Source organism: Erpetoichthys calabaricus, chromosome 4 (genome assembly GCF_900747795.2).
Source record: "Erpetoichthys calabaricus chromosome 4, fErpCal1.3, whole genome shotgun sequence".
Lineage (NCBI taxonomy): Eukaryota > Metazoa > Chordata > Cladistia > Polypteriformes > Polypteridae > Erpetoichthys > Erpetoichthys calabaricus.
This window is the reverse complement of record NC_041397.2, coordinates 316,092,794-316,113,301: the sequence shown is the minus strand read 5'-3', so window position 1 is coordinate 316,113,301 and position 20,508 is coordinate 316,092,794. Positions and strand designations below refer to the sequence as shown.

Sequence of the window (20,508 nt, the reverse complement as noted above, 5' to 3'; positions counted from 1 at the left end):
CCAACAATGAACAATCCAGCATGATGGAGCACCAGCCATGAAGGAAATGTGAGAACTAAGTGGAAATTTGGAGTCCATGGCCAGGAAACTCCCCAGACCTTACTTGTGGTCAAATCCTCAAGAGGCGGGTGGACAAACAAAAAAACACCAATTCTGACAAACTTCAAGCATTGATTCTGCAAGAATGGGCTGCCATCAGTCAGGATTTGGCCCAGAAGTTGATGGAAAACCTGGCAGGATAAATTGCAGGGGTCTTGAAAAAGAAAGTAGGGGAAAACATTGCAAATATGGACTCTGCGCATAAACTTCATGTCATTGTCAATAAAAGCCTTTGAAACTTATGAAATGTTTGTAATTCTACTTCATTCTACCATAGAAACATCTGACACAAAGATCTAAAAACACCGAAGACGCAAACTTTGGGAAAATGAAAATTTGTATCATTCTCAAAACTTTTGGTGACAACTGTACATGCAGAAGTGTAGGCTGGAGACTACTATGAAACAGACTCAAATGTAATTATTAAGGAATTAAGTGCCTTTAATATAAAAAAACAAGATTCTCTCTTTAATCAGGCAGAAGTTGTGTGAGTAGAGTAGTTTGTATTAAATTATAATTTTCTGTACAAATCAGAATTTCTAAATCTTTGCAATCCTGTATTCCTGTATTAGTCTGCTACATTGTCTGTCTCAATTTAGAAAGTTTTAAAGTATCTGCTTTAGCTCCTGAGCTGTTGAGTATCATTGTAATGTTAGCATTCCAGGCCAGCACTGCACCCCAAGCTACTGAGATGGATTCTGTGACTCCTGAAATAACAAAGAAGGCACAAACAATGGAAAGACTTAACAAGGTTCCCCATTCCTATTGCAGATGTTTTTAGATCAGCTCCCACTAGATGAGTTCTGCAAAGAGACTCCAGCCACTTGCAGTCCTTGATAAAGTGCGTGAAGGCCCATAGAGTAATTTGGCTTGAAAACTTGTGCACAATGTACCAAATGTACTGTTTGTTTTATTATTTTGTGGTTAATAATTGTTCTTTTTTAAATTGAAATGAGGGAAGAAGCAAAGCAGGCCTTTGCAGGGGGCCTGAGTATGTATTTATAATCTACCACCCACGATACCTGTCAAAGACAAGTAATAGGATCATTAAAAAATGTTTGCTATCTTCTGCACTATGTGTACCTTCAGTACCTTTCCTCTGTATTTGCTTATGTGTGAATGTCTCTTCATCAGCAGCCCGTCTCTCGAACATGTTCCTGTAAAGTCTCTGTCTCAGACTTTGTCATTATTTGTGAGTTACTTTCTCACTGGTTTTCTCTCAGTGTGCACTTTAACTCTTCCTTATGAGACTCACACTTACACTTTTGCTTTTGTCGCATCACCAAAGTAAAAATGACCAATCAGTCCAAAGACAAACTGACCTATCAGATTGCTCTGAGAGACTATTCACGCTAACCTTAGTGTTTTATTTTATAGTAGATAGTTTATCATGTTTCAAAGTATAAATTATGTATTAACAGAGTGCACTGTAATTCTGACAGAAAAACAGTACAAGGAGTCCATTAAAATGGGAACCAAGAAAACCCAAGCATATTATTTAGAGAGCAATTTGACAATCATACCTTTCTTACACTTTACATGTTTTACATATGCAAAGTAAGTTTGGTTTGAATTTGCTTGGGGCGGCACATAGCACATAGTTGTTGGGGTTTTTTTGGCTCCTTTGTATTTAACAAGCTGCTACATTCAAAAGTTTCAAATTCCAGGGGATGTGAAGCAGATGTTAAGACGTGTGCTGCAGCCTTGACACGCTGCTCTAATCCTCCTTGAGCAGCAGTATTAGTAAGTCATACTGTATTAAGTAGTCATAAACTTTCAGATTTCACAAAATTAGAAACAGCACAGGACCTGAATTGAAAGACGTCTTGAACAAGCACAGTCTTGGATGGCAAGTACACTGTTGGATTTGAGGTCCAATACTTTACAGCAGCCTAATAAGTGTAATTTGTTTGAGGCATGTACTAGAAGAAATGCAAACAATTAAGAATAAAATAACTATCAAGCATTTATAAAATGCATCTTAGTAAATACAATTAAAAAAGGAAAGTGCTTGCTGCTATAAGACAATCATCTTCCTGCTTTGCTTCTCACACTTTAATAACTTTAAAATATGTTTTATTTTTATATATGTTTATTTGTAACTACATTCATCTTTTCTTTTAATTAAATATTATGCTTTGTTTCTAATTTATGGTGTTCATTTGTCCACAAATAAAAGTAATGTTTGGCATGAAGAAGAGAAAAAGAAGAGAAAACTTATTTGGAATATTTTTAAGCAAAAACATTTATTTGTGTTTGTTTGGTTTATTTTTAAACACTCATCTAAAGTAAAGTGAGAAGGAGCTCATCTGAAATTGGGAGCTTTACCACAAACTAAAATCTGACTTGTATAAAGTGCTATCTATCTATCTATCTATCTATCTATCTATCTATCTATCTATCTATCTATCTATCTATCTATCTATCTATCTATCTATCTATCTATCTATCTATCTATCTATCTATCTATCTATCTATCTATCTATCTATCTATCTATCTATCTATCTATCTACAGTGCATCCAGAAAGTATTCACAGCGCATCACTTTTCCCACATTTTGTTATGTTACAGCCTTATTCCAAAATGGATTAAATTCATTTATTTCCTCAGAATTCTACACACAACACCCCATAATGACAACGTGAAAAAAGTTTACTTGAGGTTTTTGCCAATTTATTAAAAATAAAAAAACTGAGAAATCCCATGTCCATAAGTATTCACAGCCTTTGCTCAATACTTTGTCGATGCCCCTTTGACAGCAATTCCAGCCTCAAGTCTTTTTGAATATGATGCCACAAGCTTGGCACACCTATCCTTGGCCAGTTTGGCCCATTCCTCTTTGCAGCACCTCTCAAGCTCCATCAGGTTGGATGGGAAGCATCGGTGCACAGCCATTTTAAGATCTCTCCAGAGATGTTCAATCGGATTCAAGTCTGGGCTCTGGCTGGGCCACTCGAGGACATTCACAGAGTTGTCCTGAAGCCACTCTGTTGATATCTTGGCTGTGTGCTTAGGGTCGTTGTCCTGCTGAAAGATGAACCGTCGCCCCAGTCTGAGGTCAAGAGTGCTCTGGAGCAGGTTTTCATCCAGGATGTGTCTGTACATTGCTGTAGTCATCTTTCCCTTTATCCTGACTAGTCTCCCAGTTCCTGCTGCTGAAAAACATCTCCACAGCATGATGCTGCCACCACCATGCTTCACTGTAGGGATGGTATTGGCCTGGTGATGAGCGGCGCCTGGTTTCCTCCAAACGTGACGCCTGGCATTCACACCAAAGAGTTCAATCTTTGTCTCATCAGACCAGAGAATTTTCTTTCTCATGGTCTGAGAGTCCTTCAGGTGCCTTTTGGCAAACTCCAGGCGGGATGCCATGTGCCTTTTACTAAGGAGTGGCTTCCGTCTGGCCACTCTACCATACAGTCCTGATTGGTGGATTGCTGCAGAGATGGTTGTCCTTCTGGAAGGTTCTCTCTCCACAGATGACCTCTGGAGCTCTGACAGAGTGACCATTGGGTTCTTGGTCACCTCCCTGACTAAGGCCCTTCTTCCCCGATCATTCAATTTAGATGGCCGGCCAGCTCTAGGAAGAGTCCTGGTGGTTTCGAACTTCTTCCATTTATGGATGATGGAGGCCACTGTGCTCATTGGGACCTTCAAAGCAGCAGAATTTTTTCTTTAACCTTCCCCAGATTTGTGCCTCGAGACAATCCTGTCTCGGAGGTCTACAGACAATTCCTTTGACTTCATGCTTGGTTTGTGCTCTGACATGAACTGTCAACTGTGGGACCTTCTATAGACAGGTGTGTGCCTTTCTAAATCATGTCCAGTCAACTGAATTTACCACAGGTGGACTCCAATGAAGCTGCAGAAACATCTCAAGGATGATCAGGGGAAACAGGATGCACGTGAGCTCAATTCTGAGCTTCATGGCAAAGGCTGTGAATACTTATGTACATGTGCTTTCTCAATTTTTTTATTTTTAATAAATTTGCAAAAACCTCAAGTAAACTTTTTTCATGTTGTCATTATTGGGTGTTGTGTACAGAATTCTGAGGAAAAAATGAATTGAATCCATTTTGGAATAAGGCTGTAACATAACAAAATGTGGAAAAAGTGATGTGCTGTGAATACTTTCTGGATGCACTGTAGATATATATATATATATATATATATATATATATATATATATATATATATATATATATTGATATTGTTGCAGTCATTGAGGCATACTAGACAGTTGATGACCTCAGTGGTGAATAGACTGTTTATCACTCCATTGCTAGTAAAACCAATTCTTGTTACATGAATCATGTTAATATTTTTTTTTGTTTTTTGCTGATTTCATATTTTTTGTTATATTTAACATCCTTAAATTATATATGCAATGCATTAAAAAGAACTTTATTGTGTAGTCTTTAGTATTATTTTATGGTTAACCATATGTATTATCTTTTTTGCTTACTACTTATAAATGTTTTGATTTTTTGATATACCTGTATGTTTTTGTAAAAATATACATTGTTTGTATTCCCAATGAGTAATGACATGTAATGTTTTCTATTGTGTACTGTAAATAATGTCCCCTCTTTATGTTTTGTAGTTCATTTTTATTATATATTATTTAATCTTATCACACAAGTGTGAGTAGGGTCATTCTTAGGGCTTGTGTATCGAGAGCACTTTCACCCAGAGTCGAGAGTGGACACTTTCCTTCATGGCTTCACCACTTTTATCTGCATACCAGAAGTTCTGAATCTCAAAAAGCACTGATGCTTCTTCCACTTCTGCTCCTAGCCCTTGTCTCTTCCAGTTTGGAATCCATATTTAGGAGATTTTTGGACCTGATAAGAGTTAATTTAGAACTTTGGAAGTCAGTTCCTTATTATGGGCATAAGAATGCTCCCTGTGGCATGAGAAGGATAGACAGTTTGGGATGAGGCCTGTTCTAGAAATGCTGGGAAGGCCTTGTCCAGCTTGTGGAGTGTTTAGTAGGCCGAACATCCTCTTTGCCTTTCATAACACTGTGTCAGATAGAGGATGTACAGCATAGTGTTCATAATGGTATCCAGGGTTGTCTTCATTCTCTCCTCTGCTACTACCTCCAGGGGATCCAAAGTGCATCCTGTAAGTGATCCTCGTGATGTTACTGGCCTTGAACACCACACTGGCCATCACAGAATTGTAGAAAATATGAGGGATGTCACTACTTCCTTTAAAGGAATGGAGTCAGCCTGCCCTGCCCTTTCTTCTATAGTTCCTCTGTGTGTTATGAAACAATTTGGACTCCAGTGTACCAATTCAGTTGAAATTTACTAAATTTACTCTTCATGACAATTGTAACTAGGAAAATTGAATTTCTGTTCAAAAATATAAAATAGATTTGGCTGTGCACATTTTTGAAATTTTAAACATTCCCATTTGAAAAGAACTGATGAAGTTGCAAAATCATTCATCTTTAAAACTGTGTAATATTCTTTGTGATCTGTATTACTGATTAATTTACTGTTTCAAAGTTACTTTCTGCAGTGGGTTGGCACCCTGCCCGGGATTGGTTCCTGCCTTGTGCCCTGTGTTGGCTGGGATTGGCTCCAGCAGACCCCCGTGACCCTGTGTTCGGATTCATCGGGTTGGAAAATGGATGGATGGATGGATGTTACACTAAAAAAGCCTCACTGATGCACAAGTCTGCACAGGATAATGGTTCAGTTTTTCTCTGGCACTGTCATTTGTCAGCAATGTTCCAGACCCCCTGTCCATCCTGGTCCGAAATGGTGAACAATTTTAGCCTGAGACTTTTTAATTCACCATCTGTTATAACTTGTATCCATTTTGTGTACCTTTTATTATTATATTATTAACAATCTATATATGATATATAGGGATTCTGAATTGTCTGCTGTGGAGAAATTAACCACAAAGTAATACTCAAAAAGAAACATGAAAAAAAAAACAGTGAAACTGATCACATTTGACACAGATATTCAGGTAAATGGCGTTTATATAGATAAATGTAAAAACATGGCAGGAGGAAGTGACAAAACGGAAGGGACGTCATTGGGAATAGTCAGAAGCGACAACATCATGGCAGAACCAGAAATGATGTCATCAGAAGTAGCCAGAAAGTGACGTCACCGTGCAGGGACCGGAAGTAACGTCTCAGATGTTGTCGTTGTATGGAATGGTGGCCATTTTGAGAAAGTGTTAGTAAGGTAGGTGTATTTTTTTTCTTCTTTAATTTCTGTAGACAAAGACATCAGTGCATGTAACCAACCCCTCACCTCATAAAATAACACTCACCTTAGGATTTGTTGTCTGCTTCCTAAGCGTGCGTGTGTGACACTGTATTGGTAAAATAGCTTTCTCATTTTTCCATTATTCCGTCAGACTTTTTGTTTCATTTATTGACATGGAAACCTTTCCCTGAGTTCTCTGCCATGCTCTTTTTTGTGATGTCCTGAGAGAAAAGGTATAAAGATTGTCTACATTAGTCTTTCAGCATCTGAGCTTGGCAGTGTAAAATGATACAACGAGCACAGATAGAGATTTGGGGTTTCATCTTGGTAACCCTGTATTATCTGATAGCTTGAGTAGATTAAACAAGCATTTATTTGTGATAATGTCTTTACAGATATACGTCCAAACATGGACTCGAAGTACGTTGTAGGTAACTGGTGTGCCGGTTAATGAAGGAAGATTGTAGGAAGGTGCGAGTCCAGGTTGGGAGGACAGTGTTGATGACGTCAGTGATGATAGGGTCGTCAATCACCTGGTCTGCAAAGGTCCAGAGAAAGGATCAGTGCCAACCCCTGGCTCACCTGATAATTACATATACTAGAGCCATTAAGCTGTCTCCACTGTGCACGAGCATGACAGCAGATAAATCGCCAAATCACTTTGCTATAAGAACTTTTTAAATTATTATTACTTTTACTGTAATTAATGAATCCTTGCTTTGAACTTTGACTTTGATTTTTTTCTTAAACACACTCTAGTTTTGGAGACAGGTTCTGACTTTTGGTTTTGATGTTGGCTTGTTCCTAACCTTAGTGTCTTACGGTCATAATCACCTTTTTATTTACTGCCCCCACTGAATCAGTATACCATCAGGTACTTCCTCCAAAAAAATTGTGTTTTAACTACCATTTGGATGGGATTTGTTTTACACCAAGAGATAGGGCAATGTAATTGTTACTGGAAGACCTCTGTAATATTCAGGTTTCAGTAAAGATTACGGGGTCTTGTTCACGAGTGAGGGAGGAATGGAGCGTGAGATCGACAGATGGATCGGTGCAGCGTCCTTAGTAATGCGGGCTCTGCATCGGTCTGTCATGGCAAAAAAGGAGCTGAGCCATAAGGCAAAGCTCTCAATTTACCAGTCGATCTACGTTCCTACCCTCACCTATGGTCATGAGCTATGGGTAGTGACCCAAAGAACGAGATCGCGAATACAAGCGGCCGAAATGAGTTTCCTCCGCAGGGTGTCTGGGCTCTCCCTTAAAGCTAGGGTGAGAAGCTCAGTCATCCGGGAGGGGCTCAGAGTAGAGCCGCTGCTCCTCCGTATCGAGAGGAGTCAGATGAGGTGGCTCGGGCATCTGATCAGGATGCCTCCTGGACGCCTCCCTGGTGAGGTGTTCCGGGCACGTCTAACCGGGAGGAGGCCCCGGGGAAGACCCAGGACACGCTGGAGGGACTATGTCTCTCGGCTGGCCTGTGAACGCCTCGGGATTCCCCCAGATGAGCCAGAAGAAGTGGCCGGGGAGAGGGAAGTCTGGGCATCTCTGCTCAAGCTGCTGCCCCCGCGACCCGATCTCGGATACATGGATATGGATGGATGGAGTAAAGATTACGGAGCTTTTTACCTTCCATTAAGTGTCTGTAAAAATTTATCCTAGGACTTTATGAATCAACATGTCAGTAAAATTCTGTCATTTCAGTGATTCTGATGAAACTAACTTTACAAAGAGATCTCCAGTAATATTTATTTTACCTCATCTTCTTATGTAAAGCTAATCCTTTCCAAATAGGGATATTTGAACTTTAATTAATCACTATTTGGACAGGATTAGTTTAATATCAGGAGGTGGGGTAAAGTAATTATTACTGGAGGATCTCTTTCATTTTAGTCCTGTATGAACAACAACAACAACAACAATGTTTATTTCTATAGCTCATTTTCATACAAATGATGTCACTCAAAGTGCTTTATAGGATGACGAATGAGAAAAAAGGCAAAATATAAAAATTAAAGTAGATAATACTAATTAACATATAATACAAGAAGTCCGATGGCCAAGGAGGACAGACAAAAAAAAAAATCTCCAGATGGCCGGGAAAAAATAAAAAAATAAAATCTGTGGGGGTTCTGAGGCCACGAGACCACCCAGCCCCCTCTAGGCATTCTACCTAACATAAATGACCTCAATCAGTCCTCATGGTTTACAGGCTTCACGTGGAAGAATTAAATGATGAGGGTCATGTGGACCTCTGGCCTTCAGTCCATCAATGGAGGGACATCACGGTGCTTTGATCAGGTGGTGGGGGCACTGATAGCCACCATAGAAAAATGGAAAGAGAACAGCAGAGAAAGTAGGAGTTAGTGTGGATTTCAGAGCCTCGAAAAAAATGATAATTCAATGGATATACAGAATATCAGGGTTACAGTAAAATGAAGCTATGAAAAAGCAAAGTTAAAATAATGAGTTTTTAGCAGTTTTTTAAAATGCTCCACCATATTGGCCTGGTGAATTTCTATCGGTCAGCTAGTCCAGATTTTAGGTACATAACAGCAGAAGGCCACCTCACTACTTCTTTTAAGTATTGCTCTTGGAATTGTAAGCAGACACTCATTTGAAGATCTAAGGTTATGATTTGGAGTGTAAGGTGACAGACATTCTGAAATATAAGATGGAGTGAGATTATTGAAGGCTTTGTAAACCATAAGCAGGATTTTAAAGTCAATTCTAAATGACACAGGTAACCAGTGTAGTGACATTAGAACTGGGGTGATGTTCTCGGATTTTCTTTTCGCAGTTAAGATTCTAGCAGCTCCATTCTGCACTCGTTGTAACCGATTGATGTCTTTTTTGGGTGGTCCTGAGAGGAGTGCGTTACAGTAATCTAGCTGACTGAAAACAAAAGTGTGAACTCATTTCTCAGCATCTTGCAAAGTTATAAGAGATGTCATTTTTGCTATATTTCTTAAGTGAAAAAAATGCTGTCCTAATAACTGAATCACTCAAATGAAGGAATTTTATTGTCACAGTACTAGTTTTATCTGGGGTCATTTTATTACCGACTCTTCATGGAAGGTAAAAAACTCTACAATCTTTACTGAGACATGAATGTGCACTTCTGAACATAAAAAATTGCTGACATGAACAATTTGAACGGGGCCAAAATAAAATAATAATAATAATAAAAATATAATAAATTTTATTTATATTGCGCTTTATATTTTAGCAATCTCAAAGTGCTACAGAGTAAAAATAAAATAATAAAACAAGAAAATCTATTTATACTTTAACAAAATATCTTTCTAAAAAGATGAGTTTTTAGATTCCTTTTAAAAACATCAGTTGACTGTGGGGCTCTCAGGTAGTCAGGGAGGGAGTTCCACAGTCTCGGCGCCACAGATGGTAAAGCTCTATCACCCATACTGCGAAGCTTGGTTCTAGGGACTAGGAGAGTGTTAGTGTGTACAGAGAGGAGGGTGCGTGAGGAGGTATGAGGGGTAAGGAGTTCCTGTAAGTAAAGGGGGGCATGTCCATAAATGCACTGGTGGGTGAGGAGAATGACCTTGTACTCAATTCTGAGTGGGACAGGGAGCCAGTGAAGGGTTTTCAGGATTGGGGTGATATGGTCATGCTTTTGCACCCTCATCAGGATCCTGGCAGCACTATTCTGAATATACTGAAGTCTCTGGATACTCTTGCCAGGAATCCTGATGAGGAGCACATTACAGTAATCCAGTCTGGAGGAGACAAAGGCATGGACGAGCTTCTCTGCATCTGCCAGGGTGAGAGTTGGGCAGAGTTTAGCAATGTCCTTGAGGTGGCAGAAAGAAGACTTACAGAGGTATTTGATGTGGGCGTCAAAGGTGAGTTGAGGGTCCATTTTAACACCCAAATTGGTGACAGATATGGAAAGGGGCATGTTTTGGCCAGCGAAAGTGATACTGGTGATGGTAGAAGAGCGGAGATGGTGTGATGTGCCAACTAAGACGGCTTCTGTTTTAGATCTGTTTAGCTGAAGAAAACTGAGCCTCATCCACGCCTCTGTCTCCTCCAGGCAGGTAGTCAATGTAGATATTGGCAGAGGAGCAATAGAGGAGGTAGGGGTAGTCCTGAGGTAAAGCTGAGTGTCATCAGCATAGCAATGGAAAGATAAACCATGTCTGCTAATGACATTTCCAAGAGGGAGCATGTAGATGGTGAAGAGGATGGGTCCAAGCACAGAGCCCTGTGGGACACCACAGGTGACGTTGTGGGTATGAGATTTTGCGCTGCCCAGGGCGCCATGCTCAGTTCTGCCGGTCAGGTAAGATGTGAACCAATTGTGAACATTTCCTGAGAGTTGAATGGTGTATTTCAGGCGGTGAAGGAGGATGTTGTGGTCTATTGTGTCAAAAGCAGCTGTCAGGTCAAGGAGGATGAGTAAAGAAGGGGAACCAGTATCTGCTGTTATCAGAAGGTCATTGGTGACCCTGACCAGGGCTGTTTCGGTGCTATGGCCAGGGCGGAAACCAGACTGAAACTTTTCAAACAGATTATTCAGTTTGAGGTGATCATGAAGTTGTGCTGCAACTGTTTTTTCCAGAACTTTAGAAAGAAATGGAAGATTGGAGATGGGCCTATAATTGGAGAGAACTTCATAATCCAGGGTGGGTTTTTTCAGTAGAGGTCTAATGACAGAGGTTTTTAGTGAAGAAGGAATATGGCCAGCCAGGAGGGACTGGTTTATGATCTTGGTGATAAGTAGAGAGATGGCAGAGACGTTGGCCTTCAGCAAAGCTGAGGGGAAAGGGTCCAGTGAACTGGTAGACAGTTTCATTTTCCTGATGATGTCCTCCACCTCTTCCTGTGTGGCAACAGAGAAGGAGCAAAGGGGCTGGACAGTCTCAGACAGTAGGTCAACATTTGGGGGGGGGGGGGGGGTTAGGGGGCTGGCAAGATATCCGTGGTGGAGAGGTGTAAGCGAATGTTATCAACTTTTTGTTTGAAGAAATTGATGTGCTTATTGCACCTCTCATCAGTGGCCTCGGAGTGGGCAGGTGAAGGAGGTTTGAGAAGGTGATTTATAGTTGAAAAAAGTTTTTTGGAGTTCCTGGAGCTGTTGCTGATGATAGTGGAATAGAACCTGGACCGTGCAACCTTCAGAGCTTCTGCATACGCCCTCTTGTGTTCCCTGTAAGCCTGTTTATGGACAGTCAGCCCAGAGGCCTTGAGCCATCGCTCAAGGACACGCCCAGCCGCCTTCATTTTTCGCAGTTCGCAGGTGTACCAAGGTGCTGAGCACGACAATGAGACGGACCTGGATGTTAAGGGGGCATGGAAGTCCAGGAGACTGCTCAGGGACTGGTTGTAAAAATCCACAAGGTCAGCAACAGAGAGGGAGCTGGTAGGGTCAGAGGAGAGAAGTTTAAGGTCCAGGGCCAAGGCATCCACATTGATGTTCTTCAGATTTCTGAAATGGATCTGTCGTTTTAGTTTGGTATGGGGGGGAAGAAAGGGCAGCTCCATTGACACTACTTTGTGGTCTGAAATACCAAGATCATATACCTGTAGGTTACTGGTTAAGGCAGAGTTTGAAATGACCAGGTCAAGTGTGTTACCCCTGGAATGTGTGGGGACATCAACATGTTTTTGTAGATTGAGAGAATCTAGTAGCTCAAGGAAATCAGCAGTGAGATAACCGGTGGGATTGTCAATATGAATATTTATATCTCCTAGGATTATGAAGTTGGCAGAGGTAGCACAGAGTGTTGTGAGAAGATCAGTCATTTCCGGGATGAAGGCAGAGTTGGGTTTTGGAGGTCGGTAGATAAAGAGAACAGTCATGGGAAAAGGAGGCTTACATTTAAATGCAAGGCACTCGCAGGAAGATGTTGCAGGTATCAAGATAAGGGACAACCCCAAATCCTGACGGTGGATGATAGCTAAGCCACCACTAAACCCAGTGCTGCGAGCTGCCTCCAAGTAACTGTAGCCAGCTGGACAGGCTTCATTTAGGGCAGAGTAAACCTCTGACTGGTGCCATGTTTCTGTCAGACACATGAAGTCAAGTCCTTTCTCCCTGATGTGTTCTTCAATTAGTGTGGCTTTATTGCAGATGGATTGAGAGTAAAACAGTTCAAATTTGACCAATGACTGTGGGGTAAATCTCTGTACAGGTCGCAAAACATTAAAATCCACTCCACAAAATAAATTCAGCCGGGGATGTGAGAATCTCACGGTGTTTCTCTCAATAGCTTGGGTGTATCCCATGCTGGAGTGCAGAGATCTCACGATACTTCCAGAGTTGATAGTAGTTAGAACGGCAGTGCTCTGATGACACGTCAAACGTGTGACAGGTGACCAGAAAGATGGAATATTGGTAGCAGTGCACTTTGGCTGGTTATGGAAGATGAACTTTCGACCGGAGCCTCTATGAGTGTAACGAGGACGGCGAAGGAGTCCAAGTTCTTTAATGATGGGGATGTTAATTTCAGGAGTGGTTGCGGGATTAAGTCGGTGGAGTTGTGAGCTGGAATAACTGAACGCCATTCTGACTGAAGAAGAAGGGAGAGATGCTATCCAGACAGCGCCGTAAAATCCAATGCAGACGGTAAAATCCATGGCAGACGGTAAAACAGTATATCAGGGCAACAAGTGAGTAGTCAGCTAAAACATAATAAAATTTGGTAAAATCCGTAAGAGTACGAACTTTCTAACTAAAAACTAAATTAAACTAAAAGCTAAAAGTAAAATAATAAATTAGTAGTATTTGTAATGGGCGGCACGGTGGCGCAGTGGGTAGCGCTGCTGCCTCGCAGTTAGGAGGTCTGGGTTCGCTTCCCGGGTCCTCCCTGCGTGGAGTTTGCATGTTCACCCCGTGTCTGCGTGGGTTTCCTCCGGGCGCTCCGGTTTCCTCCCACAGTCCAAAGACATGCTGGTTAGGTGGATTGGCGATTCTGAATTGGCCCTAGTGTGTGCTTGGTGTGTGGGTGTGTTTGTATGTGTCCTGCGGTGGGTTAGCACCCTGCCCGGGATTGGTTCCTGCCTTGTACCCTGTGTTGGCTGGGATTGGCTCCAGCAGACCCCCCGTGACCCTGTGTTCGGATTCAGCGGGTTGGAAAATGGATGGATGGATGGATAGTATTTGTAATATTAAACTCAGAGGGAGAAGCGGCAAACACTCAACGCCAGCGTCCTCTCCACTCAAAGATTTGTTGAGATCCTCTGATAATAATCACTTTACCCCAACTTCTGGTGATAAAGTTAATCCCATTCGAACTGAGCCTCCACAAGAACTAACAACAACACACCAATTAATTTCATTTTTGAATCACTTGGGTTGAATGAAAGCTATTAAGGCACCACAAAAATGTTTGACAGTTGGGTTTTTAACCACATGACACTGTGTAGCGTTGTAGAAAGTGAGGATATAATAAAGTCTGAAAACACTTAATTACAATCTATGGTCATTGTTAATTTTTAATTCATTGTTATTGCTGTCTAAGCATTTAGTTTGCTCCAACCCTTCATGACATGATTGATTTTAGCACACCAGGGGCCTCGTGCATAACGCCGTGCATAAAATTCGCACTATAACATGGCGTAAGCAAAAACGCCGAAATGTGCTTACGCACAGAAAAATCCAGATGCAGAAATCTGTGCGTTTGCCAACTTCCGCGTTCTTCCGCTACATAAATTCTGCTCAGCATGGAAATAAACGCACGTGCACGCGCCTGCTGTCGAGAAGGGTATTGCTGCAGACCGGAGACTTTATGGGCGGATCTGAAGGCGGGATAACAGTAAATGGAAGTGGATAGTATTGGCTAATTCAGAATTTCAACGAATGAGATTGTTGTTAAAGCATGACAATCAAAAACTCACTCAACGTTTGAAGTTGTCTATCAAGTGTAACTTCCACCAATCTTTTCACAGTTAGTGATGCCTACTGCTTATGGGTTCCGCCTCATAGAGTTTCTTTTCAAATAGCCTTGCTCTGTACTAAGCAACGATACTCTGTTAAAGAAAAGAAGACAAAGACGAAGCAGCAGCGAAGAAACTCTATTAGACCAAAGAAGAAGCAACGAAACGAATTGTTTGTTATTTCTGACAATGGAAGTAAGTTTGCCTCTAAATTAAAAAGTATGAAATTTGCAATTTCTACATTTTCTTTGTCTTTTTCAAATAACTTTTTGTTTCTTTGTTGTGATTGTACGTTTGTATAAATATTAATATATGTTGTATTCACGTTTGTATTAATAATCATTTTCGCTGTAGTAATTGATGCATATTCAGTGCTTGAAGTGGTCCGGCACTCAGCGGTGCTGGCAAATCTTCAAACGCCGCAAAGCAAGTTTCACGGGGAACATCCACCCACACCCACCCCTGTCCGGTGCTCAGTGGAATGCTAGTAGATCACCGCCAGTAGTTTGGTTCCCTATTAACTCTGTGCATATTTACATTTGTGAGATGTTCGATTAAAACGCTGTAATGTTGTTTTACATTTTTTTAAACAGGATCATATCACGATCAAAAATACCACAGACATTCCGTCCGTACTTCAATCTCCAGATGTGTTTTTGTGTCCTTTCTATCATCCACGACTGTATTCTTCACACTCGTATATACGAGCAAATGAACACTTGCGAGATCACCGCAGAACAGCAGTTTCCTACGGAGGTACGTGTATCCCACTTTTCCCATTAACTCAGGCTGAATAATCTTTAAACCAATTTATCAATGAATTAATTTTTCTGTATTGATAATTACCACGTATGGTGTCCAGTCCTTTCTTTTAATCTCATTTGGACGTTTTTCAGCTACTTTATTTATACACAGAATAAGAAATGAGACAATCCCAGGAGTAACACAAATGAGAGATATCTAAGAAAATACCTGAAAGTAGACTGAGGTGGTTTGAATTTGTAAAGAGTGGAGATAATGTGTATGTGGGTAAAAAGATGATAAAAATGGAAGTACAGGGGAAGAGAAAGCTAAATGAGGCCATAAGCAGAGATGGATGGATAAAGTAAAAGAATATCTGAAGGGCAAGGGTCTGACAGGGGAGTAAGATCAGGGCTAAGCTTTATGGAGAGTGCTGATCAAGCACATTGACCCCACATAGAAGTGGGAATTGATGATGATGAAGAAGAAATTGTTTGGCACTTGCAGCCCTTTAACCAGCTATAGTGTCATATTTTTCATATACAGGTCAATTGCCTATACTGTATGTGTCTGTTGTATGTAAAACACTGCAGTGGTTGATGTAGTTTGCTGTGCTGTTAATGACAACAGACAACATTAGGAGAACAAACCTGCAACCTACATTAGCTCAATACAAATTAGTATTTTCAGTTTTATTTTAAGATGTAAGTTGGGTAAAGAGTATATAGGTTATACTTCATGTCTGTACATAGAACCATGTCTATTTTCAGTAAACTGTTAAAACAGTTAAAGTGTTTTTAAAAATAGGTTTGCTGTTTCAGTAATTGCTGTTTGCCCTGCCTGCTAGTCTGGTTAGGGTCACAGATGAGCACCAGAGACCATGGATATTAGATGGGTAAAGTCTAAGACAGACAGCTAATTTATCACAGACGTGTATATATGTACAATATTTACTCAGTTATGCACAGAACTAGTGGTTTTATTAGTGTTTTAACATAGATCATTCTGATGAAGACATGAGTAGTCAAGCAAAATTACACCTTTTATTGGCTAACTAAAAAGTAAAACTTTGGTATTGTAATCTATCTGGCAGCAAAGAGCTCTGATGACTTTATAGTGCCAAACACTTGTATTTTCTTGTCCAACAGGCTGTTGTATCTCGTAAGGTATCGTCCAAATGGTTAAAAAAATTATGAAAGTCCTAAAGGTCACCGGGTAATAACTTATATAGAAGATGAGGAGCTGATAGATGGCCTCTACAACTTCTTGGATGAAGTGCTGTCAAGAGCTGTAGGCACTTTTGAGAGGATTGACAGAGTTGGCATCATTCTGGATGTGCTGATGCCAGAGGTTAATTAGTCTTCAGTAAATCTCTAAGGAGTACAGAAAGTGTGTCTATGAGTAACATCCTCTCTTTTTCTGTGTTTTTGATGGGCTCAGATGAGAGGACTTCTCTGCCAGAGGCAGACAATCTGTTCATGGATGGACCAGCAGACAGTGAGTGGTACGTCATGTGGAAAATAAACTGTCCTTTCGGTTTCTTTTCTGTGCCATTATTCTGTTAAACGGAATACCCTATAGTTGTTGTGAATTTAGACAAGAATATAAAATAAATATATATAAATGTGAATATATATGTTTAAAGTGACATTTAAACTATACATTAGTACATTTGTAGTATTGGTAAAATTACATTTAGAAGTATGCCATATGTAGCATTTATTCAAAACTTTACAAGGTCAAGAATTGTGGTTTCAAATTACAAATGCAGCAGTGTTTCTGGGTGGTATGATTAGAATTTGTTCATTTGTGTGCTTGTTTTTGTTTTGTTTGTTAGTGAGAGGGAAGAGTTTGACAAACTGTACTTGTGTTACAACAGTTGGAAGTACAAGGAAAGCACCACTGAGGCATTTAAACTCGGGATTACATCTCAACTCTACTCAAATAAATATGTCTCTTTCTTTACTTCTCTTTTGCCTTTTTATTTCTGTGTGTTAAAATGACTGTGCATAATAGAGTTGTATATATTTAATGTAACTATTGATGTAAATAATAAAGGACACTTTCTGTTATTGTTAAAGATTGTTGATTAAGTTCTGTATATTTGAAATTGCTTGTCTGTTTTTAGACAATTGATGTCATCTGGATTTTTTCTTTAATTGTTATAACTGCTTTGTACAGTTGTTATGCATTTTACATTGTTGTTTTATTTATATATAATATATAGAAGCGAGCATGCTGTTGTTTTAATACTTCAGTGTATTCCTTGATCAGTCTGTTTGTTACATTTAATCTTTGTGAATTCTTTCTTTCAATTCAACTGACCAATCATTATTGATAATTGTAAATATTTCTTGAAATTGTTGCACAATTTATATTGAATAATTATTAATACAATCTTGTTTTTGGTAGTGATACAGTGGTGTGAAAAACTATTTGCCCCCTTCCTGATTTCTTATTCTTTTGCATGTTTGACACACAAAATGTTTCTGATCATCAAACACATTTAACCATTAGTCAAATATAACACAAGTAAACACAAAATGCAGTTTTTAAATGATGGTTTTTATTATTTAGGGAGAAAAAAAATCCAAACCTACATGGCCCTGTGTGAAAAAGTAATTGCCCCCTTGTTAAAAAATAACCTAACTGTGGTGTATCACACCTGAGTTCAATTTCCGTAGCCACCCCCAGGCCTGATTACTGCCACACCTGTTTCAATCAAGAAATCACTTAAATAGGAGCTGCCTGACACAGAGAAGTAGACCAAAAGCACCTCAAAAGCTAGACATCATGCCAAGATCCAAAGAAATTCAGGAACAAATGAGAACAGAAGTAATTGAGATCTATCAGTCTGGTAAAGGTTATAAAGCCATTTCTAAAGCTTTGGGACTCCAGTGAACCACAGTGAGAGCCATTATCCACAAATGGCAAAAACATGGAACAGTGGTGAACCTTCCCAGGAGTGGCCGGCCGACCAAAATTACCCCAAGAGTGCAGAGACGACTCATCCGAGAGGTCACAAAAGACCCCAGGACAACGTCTAAAGAACTGCAGGCCTCACTTGCCTCAATTAAGGTCAGTGTTCACGACTCCACCATAAGAAAGAGACTGGGCAAAAACGGCCTGCATGGCAGATTTCCAAGACGCAAACCACTGTTAAGCAAAAAGAACATTAGGGCTCGTCTCAATTTTGCTAAGAAACATCTCAATGATTGCCAAGACTTTTGGGAAAATACCTTGTGGACTGATGAGACAAAAGTTGAACTTTTTGGAAGGCAAATGTCCCGTTACATCTGGCGTAAAAGGAACACAGCATTTCAGAAAAAGAACATCATACCAACAGTAAAATATGGTGGTGGTAGTGTGATGGTCTGGGGTTGTTTTGCTGCTTCAGGACCTGGAAGGCTTGCTGTGATAGATGGAACCATGAATTCTACTGTCTACCAAAAAATCCTGAAGGAGAATGTCCGGCCATCTGTTCGTCAACTCAAGCTGAAGCGATCTTGGGTGCTGCAACAGGACAATGACCCAAAACACACCAGCAAATCCACCTCTGAATGGCTGAAGAAAAACAAAATGAAGACTTTGGAGTGGCCTAGTCAAAGTCCTGACCTGAATCCAATTGAGATGCTATGGCATGACCTTAAAAAGGCGGTTCATGCTAGAAAACCCTCAAATAAAGCTGAATTACAACAATTTTGCAAAGATGAGTGGGCCAAAATTCCTCCAGAGCGCTGTAAAAGACTCATTGCAAGTTATCGCAAACGCTTGATTGCAGTTATTGCTGCTAAGGGTGGCCCAACCAGTTATTAGGTTCAGGGGGCAATTACTTTTTCACACAGGGCCATGTAGGTTTGGATTTTTTTTCTCCCTAAATAATAAAAACCATCATTTAAAAACTGCATTTTGTGTTTACTTGTGTTATATTTGACTAATGGTTAAATGTGTTTGATGATCAGAAACATTTTGTGTGACAAACATGCAAAAGAATAAGAAATCAGGAAGGGGGCAAATAGTTTTTCACACCACTGTAATACTGAGTGTTCTGTTTAAGTGGTGCTGGTCCAATCACCTTGTGTAGTAACACTGACAGATGTGACCAGAGCCTCCACTCGTATCCACAGGGTTACAAATGGTGTGCACTTTGCTAGAAATCCCACAAGATAAAAGAGCTTGGAAACTGAGCGTCCTGATCGAGGCTTTGCTGTTCACTTACAAACTTACTCTAGAATAATATGGTTCTTACTTATCTTTTATTAGGAGTCACATTTTCAGTAACACTTGTATTTTTAACTTAAAATACAGGTTTTACATATGGGAACAAAATTAAAAGAAAAGGATTGTATACGCCTGATAAATAGTCAAAACTTTTGAAGATCAGTATTCTAAAACCATGACTCACAGCTAGGACCTTGTTGTTCTAAGGTCTTGACATTATATATATAGATATATATAAATATAGATATATATAGATAGATATTTCTTCTCAAAAAATGAAAGGAACCCTTTTTAATGAGAGTACAGCATCAAGTCAGTGACACTTGTGGGCTATTGATCTGGGGCCTCATGTATAACGCCGTGCGTAGAACTCACACTATAACATGGTGTAAGCACAAAAGCGGGATTGTGCGTACGCACAGAAAAATCCAGATGCAGGAATCTGTGCGCACGCATACTTTCACGTTCTTCCACTACATAAATCCCGATCAGCGTGAAAAGTAACGCACGTGCACGCGCCTTCTGTCCCGCCCCAACTCCTCCCAGAATTACGCCTCTTTGAATATGCAAATCAATATAAATAGCCTTCTGTGAAAAGACAATGGGAAAAGCACGGGGGAAAATATAAGAATTTCAGTGAATACCAAGTGGAGGCAAAGGAAAAACGTACTATTTGTTGGTTTAAACAGTGGTATAATCAACAAAAGGAAGTTGATCGAGTGACAGAGTGTCGGAAAAACTCGAAGGCTCAAATTCACAAAGTCGAACAGTGCCCGAAATAAAAAAGAAATCACATATCAAAGTCGCTGTTAAAAGGCAAGTCGTAGTCCACCGTCTGAGTGTCATATGAAAGCTTATTAGGGTACAGACAAAAAAAATAGGCACACAGTGGGGAAAAAAGCATGAAATGTCAACTTTAATCTCGAAATTTCCACTTTAATCACGTAGTTTATTTTGCCATTAAAGAAGAACATCATAAACTTCATCTTAAAATCGTTTAATTTACTAGTTTCTCAAATCCCATTGTAACTAAAGTAGCACATTAAATGCTTTGTTCTGTATTTGATCTTCTATGTGCTCTACATGTGTGAATCACTACGTGCTTCTTAAATGGGCTTTCTCTTTCTCCGACAGGACACATAATCCATTACATTCGTGATATTACAGCTCTCTGAATAATTAAAATACTGAGATGTATACGTGATATCTTTTTCATGGTGATAGGAATGAAAGCATGTTATTAAACATGGGAACACGGTGGCGCAGTGATTGTTCATATCTCATGCAAGAGGCTTGTTGCGCCATGCACGA

General features: G+C 40.0%; 2 protein-coding genes across 8 annotated transcripts in view; one reads left to right on the top strand and one right to left on the bottom strand.

The window, feature by feature from the left end:
• The window catches only part of LOC114641108 (CD276 antigen homolog), a 722,545-nt gene that overhangs the window by 592,307 nt on the left and 109,730 nt on the right, over window positions 1–20,508 (bottom strand). The window lies entirely within an intron of this gene.
• LOC114641109 (CD276 antigen homolog) overlaps window positions 1–20,508 on the top strand; it is a 745,815-nt gene that overhangs the window by 676,812 nt on the left and 48,495 nt on the right. The window lies entirely within an intron of this gene.